This window comes from Diabrotica undecimpunctata, chromosome 4, assembly GCF_040954645.1.
Source record: "Diabrotica undecimpunctata isolate CICGRU chromosome 4, icDiaUnde3, whole genome shotgun sequence".
Taxonomy (NCBI): domain Eukaryota; kingdom Metazoa; phylum Arthropoda; class Insecta; order Coleoptera; family Chrysomelidae; genus Diabrotica; species Diabrotica undecimpunctata.
This window is the reverse complement of record NC_092806.1, coordinates 136,810,784-136,826,460: the sequence shown is the minus strand read 5'-3', so window position 1 is coordinate 136,826,460 and position 15,677 is coordinate 136,810,784. Positions and strand designations below refer to the sequence as shown.

Sequence of the window (15,677 nt, the reverse complement as noted above, 5' to 3'; positions counted from 1 at the left end):
AAGACTTCCCTTTGAATAAACCAACTGAAGAATTCACACAATGACATTAGAATAAGCAGAACAAAGACAAAATAAGTAACTATAGAACTACAAAAAGATGAGAAAATGAAGAATTATGATTAAAACACTATATCTAATTTATGTATAAGACAAACTTAACCAATTATGATAGGTTATGTTATTGTAGACTCAAGACAGCAATCAAATATAATAAATGTCCGCCCTAGGAGAAGAGCAAATGGCGATTTTAATTTTTTTTAATCTGATTCTGGATTCTTAACACAACCTGGTCAAAAGTACTGTAAGGGCCAGAATATCAAACATAAAAAAGGAGAGAGGTTCTAAACATGAATATAAACAAAATATAAACATCAAACTAGAAAACAGATTAAAACATGAAGAGTGGAAAGACTGCAGAAACGTCATAAAAGATGAAGGTGAGTAACCACTTGACATGAAAGGTAAACAAAGAAGAACAATCACGAATGACTGGTTTAACGAAGAGTATCAGATTATAAAACAAAAAAAGCAAGAAAAAGCAAAACCCGGGGAGCAGAGGAGGAATATAAAGAACTACGTAAAGAAGCAAAGAAAATTCACCAAAGAAAGAAGAGAGAAAATATGAACAAAGAACTTTAACAGAAAAAAAGACAAGGAAAAGCAGAACCCGAGAAGCAGAAGAGGAATATAAACAACTACGTAAAGAAGAAAAGAAAATTCACCGAAGAAAGAAGAGAGAAAATATGAACAAAGAACTACAATAACAAAAAAAGGCCAAAAGAGACGAAAGTTTTACCAGAAAAGAATTCAAGCCGGGAACAACGATATGTACAGATAAGAATGGTAATGTATTGGCAGAACAGCATCAAATGCTAAGAAGATGGACAGACTATTTGAAGAAAATCTTAAAAGAGATAGGGGGGAAGCGATGTCTTGATATACCATTAGACCAAGCAGACAACAGAGAAAAGAGTTTATTAATGATAGACGGGATTATAACAGCAGTAGACAAATTAAAGAAATCATCGATATCGGATCAAATCGCATCGGAGCTCCTGAAGACAGGAGGAAACGCAGTACTAATCACAATACATAAACTAATAACAAAGATGTGATTGAATAAACAGTTAACCGTGGAGTAGAATAGCGGTGCTATTGTACTATTACATAAAAAAGGAGACCAGTTAGAATGTGCAAACTATCGTAGAATAACGCTGTTGAATACAATATATAAAATAATGTCCAACGTCATTTATGAAAGGCTTAGACCAAACGCTGAAAAAGTAGTTGGCAAATACCAACAGGAGAGAGATTACGTAGAGTACATTGAAGATTACATAGAGATTACGAAGCAGAGGAGCAAGCTGGTTTTAGAGCTGGGCGATCCACAGTAGACCACTTGTACTCTATTACGCAAGTTCTTGAAAAAAAAAACAGCCGTCAATAAAGAAGTTCACCTGGTGTACATAGACTTACAAAAAGTATATGACAGTGTACCCCTCAGTAAACTATGGTCAAACCTACAGCAAACCAACATTAAGCATGGTCTTATCAAAGCAGTCAAAAGTCTGTATAATGGAACGACTGCAAAAATTAAAACTGGATCAAGGATATCTGAGGGATTTAAGGTCACGAAAGGACTAAAGCAGGGTTGCTGTATTTCGCCTACCCTTTTCAAAATTTATCTGGAACAAGCACTCAAGCTGTGGAAAAGAAAATGTAATGGCATGGGAATCCCTCCCAACGACGAGACTACACTGTACACCTTATGTTTCGCTGATGACTAAATACTGATTGCTCAGGATCATGACGACTTGAGTTACATGACTCGGAAGCTAATAGAAGAATATAACAAATGGGGTCTCGAAGTCAACATTAAGAAAACTGAAAACATGTGTATTGGAGGGACAAAGCAGTCCATTATATTAGACGATGGGGTAGAAATTAGACACTGTGATGAATACAAGTACCTGGGTATGAAGATAACTCAAGATGGAACACTCGATGCTGCTATAAAAGACAGAAACATACAGGGTAGAAAAGCCATATCCATGATGAACGGCATTCTGTGGGACCCAAACAATATCTAAAGCGAACAAACAACTCATATACAACACCATACTTAAAAGTGTAATCACATATGGCAGTGAAGTTTGGCCAATGAAACAAAGAACAGAGAAACTGTTACTAGCAACAGAAATGGACTTCTGGAGAAGAGCAGCAGGCAAATCAAGAAGAGATCGGATACCAAATGAGAGAATACGAGAAATGATGGGAGTCAAGCATACAATAGTTGATGACATAAAAACAAAACAGTTAATATGGTACGGCCATGTACAGAGAATGCCATATGACAGGATTCCGAAACAGATTTTGACGTGGGCACCACAAAGAAGAAGAAAAAGAGGAAGGTCGAGATGAAGCTGGAGAGAGGGAATTGAAAAAGAACTAGAGGAAAGAGAAATCCCTCCAGGCCTATGGTTAAATAGAGAAGAATGGCGGTTAGGAGTCGGAAGGCGTCGGAGAACGCTGTGAACCGATAGTAGTAGTAGTAGTAAATACCAACAGGGTTTCTGCAGACAGAAGTCAACAATAGACCAAATATTTGTCTACGACCGATCGTCGACAAAACAAGTGAATGTAACATCGACACACATCACCTCTTTATATACTTCGAAAGTACATACAGTTGTCGAGCCAGTGACGATGATGATGAAATTAAACTAATTATTTATGTGGCTATGCTTGATGACAGAGCTTCTTCATACACCGGTGGTAAAGATGGAAATATGGTAAACCACATTCTCCATCTCAACGATTAGAACCTGTGTACTGCTTAGTAGTAGATCAACTTCTATTAGTCGAACATATTCTTTAAGTCAATGCATCTATAAGCCAATAGTTATTTTAAACAATTTTCTCTTGTGGGACACCATATAACAAATGTGTTCATAACCTACCATAAACAGAGAGTGAACGTTATGCAGTGTCCATGTGGATTGTTTTGAAAGTACATAAACTAAAAGAGTAAATTACTGTAAGTATTACAAGATGTTTAAAATATATATTTTTACAAATATTGCGCGCTTTCAGTAGTCTTAACGTTCCAAACACCTGACAACTTGACTTTCAAAAATTGGCAATGAATTTTGTAGAAACTTCGGAAGATGATTATGAACCAATCAAAGTTTCTGATAGCGAATACCTCTGTGGCTCAGAAGAAGAAAATGTCAAAAATCGCAGAATACTGGATTAAGATAAGAAATTAATTCGTAAATTGAATATGACTTCGACAGAAAACCCTGGAAATTAGGATGCGAGAAACAGCGCCAGCTGCAGATAACTCACCTATTATATATTATTATCTCATATACAGTGTAACGTTTCAATCAACCGATTGAACGTGACACCAAGCTCCGCTTGGTACTTGTCCCCCGTACTATATTATTCCAAAGCGACCTCACTAAATTATAAATAGCAAGAAATAATTATTTTGCAGATATTACTTACATTTCCTCAGATGTCAAAAACCTTGAATAGTGAATAAACAAGGGTTGGTATGTTAACCCGTAACTGGTGAGGTCCATTTTTTGTTACGTGTATGGTGAGTTGGGGTCACACTGACCCCAATTTGTTTTGCAAAATTAGACACTGATATTTGTTTATATTTAAAAAAAATGACTTCAATACCTTGAAGACGTTTATTTTGTTATAACATAAATTTAACAAATATTTAAAATACTTACCTCGCATAAAAAATTAAACTAAGAAACAGCCTCAAAAACTGAGTTATTTTGTAACTAGACTAAACATTATCCTGTAACAAAAAAATGAGAAATGTGTTTTTTTTAAACATAAAAAACATTCAATCTAACCTACCAACACATAAAAATAAACAAAAAGAAAAAACATCAAAAAAACTACAATCCATTCTTATAGGCAATGTTTTCAAATGTGTGTTTTACACATGTGGCATATTGGCGCTTTGCAACTAACGTAAACTATCTTCGTTTTTCTATCCAATGATCGTGGACATTTTGAGCACTTTACTCTTTTTTCTAAAATAGTATTTTTCTGTTCAGGAACGTCTGTTTTTAAAATGGAAGCGATATTATGTCTCAGTTGCCTTGGAATTTGAGAAATAGTTAGTCTTCTTTCCATTTGATCCTCCATAAGCTGGCGAGCCAGAGATTTGATGAATTCATACTCGACTTTTGGGGGTTTCCAGGTAGGGATGAGTATATTATAAACGCATTGACGGTAGAAATATCCAAAATTGTATAAAAATAAGTAAGAGGCCATCTTCGACTTCTACGATGTGTAGAATACACTGTACATTTTTCATCTAATGCATCGACGCCTCCTTTTGTTTGATTATAAAACTCGATAATTTCGGGTTTGTTTGTTTCATCGTTTACTGCATTACTGTAGTGCATTGAAGACATCAAAAGTACCGCTTTTCGTGGTTTAGGTACATATGAAACTAATGTAACACTATCGCCAAATCCAAATAGAGATGATCCCGTGAGCCTCGTTTTAGTTGCCAAAAAAGAAATAGGTATCTCTCTTTTATTTTTTTTTTAACAGTACCCACGTAAGTTAGGCCTCGGTTCCTCAACTCAGTTATCACTTCTAAGGATGTAAACCAGTTGTCTGCTGTTACGTTACGGTTAGAACCCTCAATACATTTTACTAGACGAAGAACTGATTGCGTTGGTTTGTTAAATTTTCTTTCCTCTTCTGACAATATTTGGCCATCACTTCCAGCACCTGTATATTATACATACTCATCCAAAAAGTAATGGGTTCGGGCGTCAGTTAGTGCCATTATCTTTAGGCCATATTATCTGGGTTTTTGAGGCATGTACATGCGAAATAAATATCTTCCCCGAAAACCAATGAGCATTTCATCAATACAAGCATACTGCCCTATGTAATATTTTTTTTTGCTGTTTTCTACAAACTTATTGAAAATTTATGAAATGCGGGCAAGTTTTTCGGTTTTTTTACGTTCTTCCCTCGTAGATTCGTCATCAAACCTAAGCGCTGTCAAAAGTACTAAGAATCGTTTTACTGACATGGTGCATCTAAAAATTTCTCTATCAGTACCGTCGGTGGCGAATATCGAACTCAAGTCTTCCGTATTGGATTTAAATATGGCTGAGTAAAATAACAAACCGATAAACGCTTTCAGTTCAATAATGTCTAAATCTTTTAGATCCGTTCTATTACTATCGGTATATTTCGTTCTAATCCTGGCAAGTTTTTCATTTGTTCTAAAAACAATCTCTTCTAAAATATCGTTTGTTGTTATACATTCCCAAGCACTTTTCTGGAGACACAATTTCCTAAGAGACTTGGCTGGCCCAATAATCCCAGGAAGATGAGAGATAATGTTGAAACTTCTTGTTCTTACATTTGAAGGTGGAGCTTCTGCAGTCCACCTGTATCGATTTTTGCCATAGTACGTTCTCGAACGGCCTGGAGTTTGTTGCTCCTCATGTGGATCCGAGTCCGAAGGTGCTGCATTTTGCGGGATATTATCTTCAACATCCAATAGAGGTTCCACGGTTTCCGGCTCCCATTCAATTTCTGAATCAGTTTCGTCTTCGATAACATAGTCGGGATCATTGTCTGAGTCATCGTTACCGCTGAAATCACTCTCATCCGTGTCTCGAATACTTTGAGCCCATTGTTCAAACCTAGGATCATCCGAATCCATTTTATTATGTAGTGACCATTATATGATTATATAGTAAACATTTACCTATTTGCTCACGACTATCCCGCTCGATATCACACAACACACTGACGGAAAGGTACTGAGGCGGTCAAGTAGTCGCGCTAAATAAGCTAGGATGTATGTCACTTTAAAAATCTGTTGGGGCTCGTATGACCCCGCATCACCAGTCACGGGTTAATGTTGGACATAGATCATCAAAAACATCTGGAAAATATTTTTTAAATTTTAAACCTTAAGTTAATAAAGACCATCAATCAAACGTTATTTATAAAATAAATTGTAAAGACTGTAATTCAACATATATTGGACAAACACACCAATACCTACATAAAAGCATTGTTGCACACAAACATAGTGTACAAACCAATGCATTAAACACAACAGCCCTAGCCAAACTTTCTCTATTTACATAAAAAAAAGATCCAAATTCCATCAATAACAAGACTGACATCAAAGATCTTTCCAACATGTATCATAATTTAATAAGTAGAGTTGTTTTTTAAATGCACTATGGCAGATATTTAAAATACGACCCCCTGAACCACTCCTATTTAAAGATACCTGCCAGATGTCAACTGTCAATGACAATTGAGTGACAACAGTGTAAATATGAAATTTAATTGTAAAATGTAATGTTTATAAAATAAAATAAAGTACTTATTGAAAATGGCAAATTTGGGCTGCAGTCAGAAGGTTGGCCGAAAGTTAGAGAAACACTCTTGTGTTTCTCTAACTGTGAGTGGGCCCCTTGTTTCTTGAAAATAAATACAATATTAAGAACAACTAATTACACTTTAATCACATTGTTTTTTTTTCTTTCTGTTCTCTATGTATCAGAGTTAAAACATACTATCAAAATATGTCATGAAATAAACTATGTTTATAAACATAAAACTAAAAATATAAAGTTTTACTATCCTGACCAAAATTTTTAGAATATATTGTCCATTATTATATTTTATATTTGTGTTATTAATGTTGAGTGTCAAAGTTTATTTTAAATAATCTCAACGACTAGTAAGTTGCACTGACGAATTGTGATATTTTGTAAATATTTACACATTTTTTATATAATAACATAAATACACATAATTATAGTATGTATTATTTTTTCTTACAGTCTGCTGAAGGTTGGTGGTATTGTAATGCCTGTATAGATATCGTACCTATATGATTTTATCTCCTTTTTTTTATCAAAAAAACAAAAAAAAATCTTATCCGTTTTGCCGTAATCTTACCCGGTTCACACGCTCTCCTATTTTTTAATTTTTTGATGGCTGTTTTTAATATAGGTATTCATTTTTATGACAGTTGTATTGTTTCTCCATGTACCTATTTCTATATTATAATTATACATGTATTTCTTATGTATTCTGATAATCGTTTCAATTTCCGTGCAGTAAGAAAGATATTTTGTTGCCTTTTATAATGATGCCTATAAATAAATTTCCATTGCCAACGGTCATTTTGACTGAGATTTATATTTTTTATAAAGAATTTTTATACAATACTAATAATTTTTATATTTTATAATTATTATTATATTTTTAGAATTCAATATTTTTTATTCGTGATTAATATCCAACTGTAAAGTTATCATGAAAAAATAAATGGTAACCGCCTCCCAACCGGCATTCTAGAATGATCCTAGATGCTAGATGGAAAAAAATTGGGACCCCTTTATGCATTACTGGTAGGTGTTATTGGAAGTTCACTACAAGTGAATGAGTGAATAATTCAAGTTTTTGTCAGTAGATGTCACTTTCTCGGTTAAATATATTAAATAACAAAACTGGAAATTTTTAGATTCCTAAAGTAGAGTTTGTGTCTTGTTATAATCCTCGTTTGGATTCCAAATAAAATTGAATAAGTGTTTAAATGGTAAGCAAACTATTTATACGTCAGGTAATTAAACTTGTTGGTTTGATTTATGCAATTGTTTATTTAATACAGATCAGAAACTATAGAAACACATATTTTTTACAATTAGATTTTTTGTAATTTTTGTTTAATAATCGTAAACATTTGCCCCAAGAAACGTAAAAGCAAGAAAATATATCGGTCTCCAATTAAATAACATTTAAACTCTTATAAAAGTTTTGGATTATCTTGATATTGAATCGGATTATGAAAATGAATTTCGTGCAACTAAAGGTGTTACAATTACAAGCAGAAAATAAAACAGGTGCACTGAAAATGAGAATTACTATCCTTCCGAAGAGGAATATACCCAATGGTAAAGCATATAGGTCCTCCTAAGAGCGTAGTGGGGATATTTCCCACTAGTTTCTATTCATTTTTGCGTTTATAGGTATTTTTTGTGTTTGACATAGTTATATAATATTTAAAGTTATTTAAGAACTAGATACTAGATATAAAAAATATTAAATGAATTTCGCCAACAAGATCCAGATCTGAACGCCTGAAGTCTAAGCTTACAAAATGAGTATATAAGATCAAAATCAAAATCTTTGAAACCCTGATTAGGCCTTTTACAATGAACTCTTTAGATGTTGAACTAAAGATGTACAACGCATTTACAATGATAGAACCGATTGACAAATAATAATGTGGAACCAATATTAAAGAAGGAACAAGTCGGCTTCAGATCAAACACGTCATCCACAGACCAAATTAGCACACTTAAAATAATCATAGAGAACTCGCAGAAATTTAACTCTCCACTTTTCATATGCTTTATGGACTTCAAGAGAACCTTCGACACACTCACACATATGGCCACATGGAAAGCACTACTACAGGAAATAGTGATACAGAAACACTAAAAGTATAATTTCACTATTTGAGAGAGTGAGTCATCGTTTAAAGGCCCAGAAATGCGGAAAGCCGTTTGGAAATCCAGTGACGTACACTTACTTTTATTTTAACGTTAATTATATTTTATTTTTCAAATATTAATGTTCGAAATAGGCCACAATATATTTATTTACAAGTTTTTACTGACGTTTCGATCTCTATATCCAAAGACCGCTTTCAAAGATATAAATGATAGTTATATTTATTTTATTTGTTTATTATTATATATTTTTATAATCTTATATTGTTTATTTTTTTTTCTATCTTTAAAAACGGAATAGAGATCGAAACGTCAATGTATTAAACATGTAAATAGATATATTGTGGCTTATGTCCAACCTTCTCCCTAAAAATACAGAGTGCCACAAACAAGCAGCTATAGAAAAATAAATATATCTGTCATTTGTATGTTTGAAAACGGTCTCTTTATAGAGATCGAAACGTCCGTAAATTAAACATTTGAATAAATATATTATGGCTTATTCCCAACATTATTTCTAAAAATACAGAACGACAAGCGAAAAGCCATAGAAAATAAATAGTACTATCATTTGTATAATTGAAAACGATCTCTGGATATAGAGATCGAAACGTCAATAAATAAACATATGAATAAATATTTTATGGCTCATTCCCTACATTCCCCTAAAAATACAGAATGCCACAAACAAAAAGAAGTAATTTTGCAGAAAGTTTACTGATACCAACCGGCTGTCGCGGAAGTTACGCTAAAACGTCTTTTGACGCGACCCGTCCTTAAAGAGTTACACAATGAAATTTTTTTAAAACAAATTTTAAGACAGTTTCCACACCACCCCAGAGGTATGTCTTGTGGCGCGATACTTTTTTTAAATGGGTGTTCGCCAAGAGCCATATTGTCTTATTAAATAAAATGAACAAAACACTTAAACAGTATAAAACAAAACAAAATAAAATCCTATAAAACAAAATAAAATTCTATAAAAACAAAATAAAAATAATGTTTGATGTGTTTAAACACAAACAATATACACACTTACTATGTTCTTCTCGTTTTTTTTTTTTGGTTTTTTTTATGCTGATGTTCTTATTAAACTATTAGAAAATATTATTCGCTGTCTAAACCTGAAGATGCAGTGCTGCTATCGCTGTCATTATCTTCACCACCTGGTGTAATTATAATTGGCTCTAGTAAAACTTTGATATGAGTGTCAAGTTCCCACATACGATGTTCTTCTTTAATTATGTGGCCTATACATTTAGCCCATTTCTCTGGAGTTACATGGAGGATTGCTTGAATCAAAAGTTTCTTAATTTCGTTTAATTTGAACGTTTTGTTATTGCGTGCTACTTCTCCTTTCACTCGCTCCCAGATAAGTTCAATGGGATTAAGTCGCAATGATAAGGTGGTAGACGCAGAACTTTGACACCATAATCTTTTGCAGTTACATCTACAGCACATTTAAGATATTCAATTTTCCTTAACCGTGCAATGTCAAGTGGCTAGATTTTGAGCATTGATTATTCGTATGCAATCCCCTTTTCTGTAAGCCATTCTTGAATCCTCCCTTTCAATTTCTTTAATAATCACCTTTTTTTTCGACTCAAATTGAAGAAAACCATCATCAAGAAACCCTGTATCACTTCCTATATGGGTGACGATTAAACGCCGTCCCTTTCCTGATGGAGCTTTTAATCCTGTATATCAGCCTTCTATAAATGCTTCGCGTTTACTTTTGACATTTAAATCTTGCCAAACTTTTCCAACTGTATGACCTTTTTCAACCTTGGTTAATCCAGGTTTCATCCAACTAACATATTTTGCGTCCAGTGCTGCGAATTTTGCGTATTTCTTCTAAATATTTTCTTCTCCGCACAATAATTTTATTTTTTTCTAATAGCATACTTTTTCTGTTGAGTTTTACATATCGAAAGTTCATTTCACGCATGGTCCTGGTTAAGACTCTACGAGATATCTTGGGTAAGGAGTCATCGTTTTCGAGCTCTTGAGAAATATTTTTCAGTGTTGGAATTTCACTCCGAAAATAAAATGAATGAATTTTTCGACGTATAATATTCCTTGTCTCGTCATCCAAAACAATTCTTTTCCTACCTCTAGTTTTACCTTTTTCTTGCTTTTTATTTTCCGATGTATTTTTAAGTACACGAAAAATACAGCTAACGGATACTTTTGTTAAACTGCTACAAATGTCGACCGCTTGGCTAACATTTAATTCCATTTTTCTGCCGACAATTCCTTCATAAACGTTTCGTATTATTACCTTCTCTTCGGACGTTAACATTTTCCGTCTCTTTTGCGGTATTTCATTTTTGGAATCAACATCAGAATTTTGCAGTCTTCTCTTGGAACAACTCGGTTTTTCGTCCAACTCCAATAAAACTCAAACCAAATAATCACAGAATATAACTAAAAATTTACTATAAAACGACAAACTATAACACTCGTATTATCAATAACACGTTTTATCAAAACACAAACTTATCGCATAAAATACCCTACCCTCAGAAACGCCAATGTAATGAACTATTGTTGATGGGCACTCGTTCGACAAAAACTAGTTTTACGGCTTTCTGTGGATCTGAATTTTAACGGAGTTCCGTCGCTAATTCCAAAGTTGCCAAACGATTGAAAAATATTGTTTTAAAATATCGATTTTTATTTTATAAATTTAAATATGTAACGAAACGGAACATATAAATAAAATTTATTTCATTACAATTTTGTGCTTAATTTTTACTATTGAAAAAATCAGGTTTTTTTGTATTTTTATGACAGTAATAATCGCTGCGTGGAAGAATACAGGTTTTGTATGACCATAATTACTACTTGTGAACAAGAATTGGCTACACTGTCCGACAACTTCTGGTCAAGTCTACTATAGAGAAGCACAAATAAATATACTACTTTATATATTCTGTAATTTCTTATGAGGAAACGCAAATTGCAATCGAGAAAACAGGCAGTTTTCGAGGGCCGCTGTGTACATTTAAATTTGAGGATATTCGGCGTTTAAACTATGATATCACTCGTCTAAATTGAGGGTTTCTACTATAGACATAGGTATAGTGATACAGAAAGCACAGTCCTACACAATGTCATAACATCTGACCCAATAGCTTTTCTAAACGGAGTAAAACAGGGCTTTATGTTATATCTCCTACTATTTAACATTTTACTGGACTCCATACAAAACGGGACATACAAATCCAAGTAAAAAGATTACAAGAAGAATCAAAGTAGGTTGGTCTAGACATAAATATTAACAAAACCAAATAAATGCCATTTGGCACCAAAAACAATCAGCCTATTGTGATCAACAACCAAGAAATTGAGAGCGTGGTGGAGTTTGTTTATCTGAGCTGGGCAGCATAATTGACTGTAAAGGTGATACCTACAGAGCGTGATGTAAGTACAGGAAAGAATTAATGAGGCTCGTAATGCTTGCAATATGCTTGCACAAATGTAAAATCTACACAAATGTAAAAGCTAGAAGCTCTATTACTATATGGCTGTGAAACGTGGAAGATATCAGCACCCATTACACCAATTACATTACAAGTTTTCTTCAATAGGGATAGGGCGTTACGAAAAATTCTATATATTTTTTGGCCTAATTGAATATCGAATAAAAATTTATGGAACCAAACTAAATCAAGAAAGTGCCATAAAGCAAAAAAGCAAAAAAAAATGAAGCTGGCTGGGCCACACAAAATTAGGAAGACCTAAGAAAATTTTGAAAATGGCAACACTGGACGAAGGAAAAGAATTTGAGCTGCTTTACAATATCTAACAATACTTATTTAAATGTTAACATATTACAAAGCACATTTAAAAGATTAAAATGCACTTATAAATAATAAACTAATATATTCTCAAAATGTTTCCAACTTATTTTACTATTACAAACAATAAATGGCACTTGACTATATTCCCATATAAGTAATCCTAATCCCATTTTTTTATTACATCAAAATAATTTTTAAAACTTTAAAAATAACATACAGAAATCTGCCTAATATTGACTTTCAATCAATTATTTTATTCTGCATTCTACTGTTGATTGAAATATCTGATTCTACAAACTGCATAGTTATAATGTTTAGTTCCTTCCACTGAGCCATCTAGTACCACGTAGAACGTGTATGTAGTTTTAGTATTTTTTCAGTAGATGTCAGGATTATTTTATAATAAATACATTAAGATAGGAAAATAGAAGTTTTAATATCTATTAATGAATATAAATTAGTTTTATACTTAAATAACGAGGTTTAAAATATTTATTATATTAAGCATTCTATATTTTTTACACTTAAGTACATCATCCTTACAGTAACCTGTAAAAAGCATCAGAAACAGTAACCAATTTAGACGACAGATGTGAGTCAAATACTATGCACTTTTGTTAAACTAGTTTGAGGTCGCTTTCGTCGACTTCATTTCACAAAAATAAAAAATATCAGCATCTTGGGTAACAAGGTCATCAACATTAGGTTTGATGAGAACGAAAAGTTTTAAACAACTAAATAATCAAGTTGTAGCTAATATGTAATTTTAAGTGTGATTTACAATTCTGGATTAAAACAACAGGGGTAAGTGGCTTTGGAAATGTTATTTCTTTGTAATGTTACAATGGATTCCTTGTATTGATAACGATTTTTTACTTTAAATATTCCTGTAATCGTAAATATGTTCAATAAATGGTCACTTAATGGTTCAGTGGAGAGTCACGTATGATTTTAACGATAATCAGCTGTCACATCTCAGTTTGGGCTGTTAAAAAAATCTGATATTTTTAATTGTTTACCAATTGTCCCCATAAGAAAGTTGCGCCGAATTCAAAATTTGTTGTACTCAATTCGATGTCAAAATAGGTCTTTCTTGTCAAAATTCCGGTTATATTACAATATTACTTTCAGTTTACTTGATCTTTAGCTTTTTTATATTTTGATTTAGCAACAATGTGATTTATATAGACAGACCCCCACAAATATGGAATTGTTATGAATGTGTTCTAATAATAAAAATAGTGAACTATTATCATTATTACCGATTCATTGAGCAAATACTCAAGATATTTTAACTGCATGTTTTCAAATAAACATTTGGTTAAGTAGATCATATAGTATCTATTTTTAGGAATCAACATATTTGATTCTATCCACCTACCATTCCTACTACCAATTTGCTTAGGTACCTATTTTTCTGTATTCTTATTCTGTTCATAATCTTATTTTGCTGTTTTTTTATGAAGTTGAGACTGTAAGTGTATTAATGCCCTTAATAAATCCAGTGTTGCTAGAAATAGTAAAAAATAATTATTACTATTAAATCCTAGCAAGCATGCTTTGATTTCTATAAAATTTATTCTTTATGACTGTTTATTAAAAGACAAAAAGTTATATCCCCACAAGAAGTACTGCATGCTACTATGCTAAAAACAAAAACATAATTTAATTGATATGTTCATATTCTGTCAAAATTTGTAAAAATTATCAATAATCATTATCATTGTCAAGCTAAGCAAGTTAGTCTTCTACTTTTTGAGTTGACATTTTTTTGAAAGCTGTTATTAAAAAAAAGTCTTAGAAGAATGAAAAGGTAATTCCCAACCATTAATTTAAGTTCAAATCATAGGTTGAGTTCATTTAACAATTAAGCAGTGGCAAAAGCTACATTGCATTGTGACATATTCAGAAAAGAGGAAGCATGTGTCACTAGTGTGTGCCAGTGTTTTTATATAACACATGATTTGAGATAAAAATAGAAAATGCCACCACTATCAACCAATATTAGGTACATCAAACTTTCTAGGAGATTGGCCATTTACCTATATTATATTGAGCCATGGAAAATAATTAATTAGAGTAGGCTTGAAATTGAGTTCTAACAGAAGTCAGCAATTTAGCCATCCATCCTATATCATCACATCACATGATAGTTATATTGTTAATATCAGGGGTGATTGTTAAAATTAAAATTGAAAATGGCAACCAACACAGCAGAAAGTATTGAATATTACTCCCCTATAGATTCAGTAGTAGTAAATTCAGTTACAGGATACATGATGAGTTTTCCTGAAGAATATTGTGAATTAGTGTTCAAATCTTGCATGATATGATGCTGATAGATAAGGCATTCAGGTATTAAATGTCTGAAAACCTTTTCAGGCCATAATAATTGTTGTGTATTTGGTATTTCTTACTTAAATAAGGTAATAATTAATAATACAACCTGGTTTTATATCATTAACCTTTATTGCCCCATAACTGACTAACTTCATTCCCTTGTGTCCGTGAGCGGTGTTGCCTACCTGTGTTGCCAAGTATATAACACCTCCTCTCTTGACCAAAATTCATAAATACAGATTGAAATAAAGATGTACTTACAAATTCATCCTCTGAACAGGTTTACATACTCTACTTGAACGTCTTAACACTGGTTCAGCTTCAGTGTGAGCCTCAGGTACTGTTGGCTCTATTGTATCATTTAGAAGTTCTTGTACATTTGTAGGTGGTGAAACGGAATTGGGTTCAGGGACAGATACCTCCCTTGGAACTATACTATGTGTAACTGTATCAGGAATGAAACAAGTTGGGTTATATTCTATAGGTGTATCCTGCCCAATGGAGGTGTTATATACTTGGCAACACAGGTAGGCAACACCGCTCACGGACACAAGGGAATGAAGTTAGTCAGTTATGGGGCAATAAAGGTTAATGATATAAAACCACGTTGTATTATTAATTATTACCTTATTTAAGTAAGAAATACCAAATACACAACAATAATGAAAACACCTTCTCAAATGTAACACAATTTATACCAAAGTGAGGTAACATGTTCCTGAAGAAAAATGAACCTGTATTTGCATTTCTGTCTACTATTTTAGAGGGAACACCATTACAGGTTAGAAATATCAGGATAGGGTTTTGGAATCTTGGAACTCTTACATGTAAGCATCTGGAGTTGCTAGATATGCTTAAATTAGAAATTATAAATTGCTTGCATACAATAGACGAGGTAGAAAAGACAAAGGCCGAAATAACTAGGTGAAAGATACAAATTTTAGTATGAATAGTTAGTGAGACTTAGCCAACAACATCGATGACCGACTTT

At 32.8% G+C, this 15,677-nt stretch overlaps 1 protein-coding gene across 1 annotated transcript in view; it reads left to right on the top strand.

The window, feature by feature from the left end:
• The first annotated feature begins 12,990 nt into the window (after positions 1–12,990).
• Positions 12,991–15,677, top strand: part of Fbl6 (F-box and leucine-rich repeat protein 6) — a 58,329-nt gene continuing 55,642 nt past the window's right edge. The window contains exon 1 of the mRNA XM_072530370.1: positions 12,991–13,150. The gene's annotated coding sequence lies outside the window, so the exon portion shown is untranslated. The remainder of the gene's footprint in view (positions 13,151–15,677) is intronic.